The 2,500-nt window shown below is 56.6% G+C and overlaps 1 non-coding gene across 1 annotated transcript in view; it reads left to right on the top strand.

Moving 5' to 3' along the window:
• Positions 1 to 2,282: 2,282 nt before the first annotated feature.
• The window catches only part of LOC124745017, a 1,909-nt gene continuing 1,691 nt past the window's right edge, over positions 2,283 to 2,500 (top strand). The window contains exon 1 of the ribosomal RNA XR_007010971.1: positions 2,283 to 2,500. This exon is cut by the window's right edge and continues 1,691 nt beyond it. This is a non-coding gene — a ribosomal RNA (small subunit ribosomal RNA).

Genomic DNA, 2,500 nt, shown 5'->3' with positions numbered 1-2,500 from the left:
TTGTGCCTTAACCTAACCCATGTTGTGCCTTAACCTAACCCATGTTGTGCCTTAACCTAACCCATGTTGTGCCTTAACCTAACCCATGTTGTGCCTTAACCTAACCCATGTTGTGCCTTAACCTAACCCATGTTGTGCCTTAACCTAACCCATGTTGTGCCTTAACCTAACCCATGTTGTGCCTTAACCTAACCCATGTTGTGCCTTAACCTAACCCATGTTGTGCCTTAACCTAACCCATGTTGTGCCTTAACCTAACCCATGTTGTGCCTTAACCTAACCCATGTTGTGCCTTAACCTAACCCATGTTGTGCCTTAACCTAACCCATGTTGTGCCTTAACCTAACCCATGTTGTGCCTTAACCTAACCCATGTTGTGCCTTAACCTAACCCATGTTGTGCCTTAACCTAACCCATGTCGTGCCTTAACCTAACCCACGTCGTGCCTTAACCTAACCCACGTTGTCGCCTAACGTAACCCACGTTGTCGCCTAAACCTGCTCTGTAATTGTTATACGACTCGTTCAATTAGTGTAGTGTTGCCCACCCGCAACCCTCGCAATATAGTTCGCTACTCGCACTCCCCGCTCCCCTGTGTATCGCTTCATGTTAAACACCTTGCAAGTCTTGCTCACTTTCCACATGCTCCTGCTGTACACTGTAATGTGGATGGCAGCAGGACGTACATGCCGCCCCTCCCCACGTCCCCACCTTGCCCCCTGCCTTCGCAAGCTGGTTGGTGAGAACTTTGCATGTTCAATGCCCTCCGCATGCGACGTACTCAGGCTACGTTGTGGTGCGGCCTGTGTCAACTGTCCGCTAATGTCGTACGCGTAAACCACAATCTGTACTGCACATTCGTCCTTATGTACTGAATGATACATCGTGGCACATGTGTGACCGTACAACGACTGCGCCCAAAAACGGCGGACCATACAGTGCAAATATTGTGCACGCAGCTACGTGTCGTCTCCCTATGAGAGCTGGATTGCAGTGTGGTACGCCATAGAGACGTGTGGGAGGAACGGACGCCGTGGATGGCGATCAGCATGAGCTGTCTGTTGATGTATTCGGACCTAGTCGTCTCTCCTCACACACCGTGATGGCATGGTGCACCGCGTTCCATATCTGCGACATGCTACAGAGGCCGGTTGACAGTCGTTCGAGCAATGGACATCGCATACGTACGGGGGCCACCTTCCACGTATTGTCTAGGCGTGCACATTTTGTTGCGTGTATGTGGGCAGACGTAGTGTGGCGTGACACCTGACACAGGCATGCAATAATCGTGGAAGTTGCAAATGGCGATGGACGCCTGCGTTTTCTGGTGAAGTTACGCAAATGAACAAATGGTAACCTGTTGTGGTGCGGTTGTTCTCGCTAGGGGTGAATCGGTGATGGCGACGATAGGTTGAGGTACTAACCGGTTGTTCCAGCGATACCCACCATGCCGACGAAACTGAACGGCATCTGGGTGTGAAGCGATACGCGGCGGTGGCTGGGTGGGACCGTCCCCGGCCGGTGAGGGGGCGCCTCCCGGCGTGCTGGCCGCGCGGTGCGTGGGCGCACGCGCTACAGCCGGCTGGTGGGGGCGGCCAGTGGCAGGCGCGCCGGCCGACGGACGCGGCAGGCGTCGCAGCTGCGCGCCGGCGCACCCTGCGCGCGGCGCCGTGCGGCCAAAGTAGGTCCTCGCGGGCCCGGTGCGAAGCGCGGTGGACATCTTCAGTGTGCTGGTCCGATTGAGGACTGTGTGCGTTGAGGATGCGCTGCCGCCCGGCGCTCGGCGCCGCGACGCCGTCTGCTGCTCGGTCGCCCCAGCGGTTCTCGCTGGTGGTTTGTATCGCAGCTGTGCGGATGTGTTGGCGCGTGCGCTGTGCTGGGAGAGTTCGCTTCGGCACCCAAGTGGGGCTTTTGTCCTTCTGTGGCGCTGGCGTTGGAGCTGCCGGTCACCGTAGGTGGCGCGTGTTGTCTCCCGCCGGCAATGCCACGACAGCACGCTCCCGGGCCTCTGTCGGCAGCGGCAAGCTCAGTTGGGAGCACGGGTGGTCGCACCGAAAGCGTCTACTCGCCTAACTCCGGGCGATTGCGCCTCTCTCGAACCCGACCAAGTACTTGGGACGGCGCTGCGCGCCGCCGGGACCTGAGAGGGTTTCGAGGTGTATTGTGCAGGGGAGCTCAGCCTCCTCCTGTTTGCAGAATGATTGAGCGGACGCTTGCGTGTTCGCGCGGGCCCCCGGGACACACTCCCGGGCGGCCGGCTGCTCAGCTCTAGTTGACGCAGCTCCCTGGTTGATCCTGCCAGTAGTCATATGCTTGTCTCAAAGATTAAGCCATGCATGTCTCAGTACAAGCCGCATTAAGGTGAAACCGCGAATGGCTCATTAAATCAGTTATGGTTCCTTAGATCGTACCCACGTTACTTGGATAACTGTGGTAATTCTAGAGCTAATACATGCAAACAGAGTCCCGACCAGAGATGGAAGGGACGCTTTTATTAGAT

This window comes from Schistocerca piceifrons, unplaced genomic scaffold, assembly GCF_021461385.2.
Source record: "Schistocerca piceifrons isolate TAMUIC-IGC-003096 unplaced genomic scaffold, iqSchPice1.1 HiC_scaffold_312, whole genome shotgun sequence".
Classification (NCBI taxonomy): Eukaryota; Metazoa; Arthropoda; class Insecta; order Orthoptera; family Acrididae; genus Schistocerca; species Schistocerca piceifrons.
The sequence above is the reverse complement of the archived record's forward strand: the minus strand, read 5'-3'. Positions and strand labels throughout refer to the sequence as shown.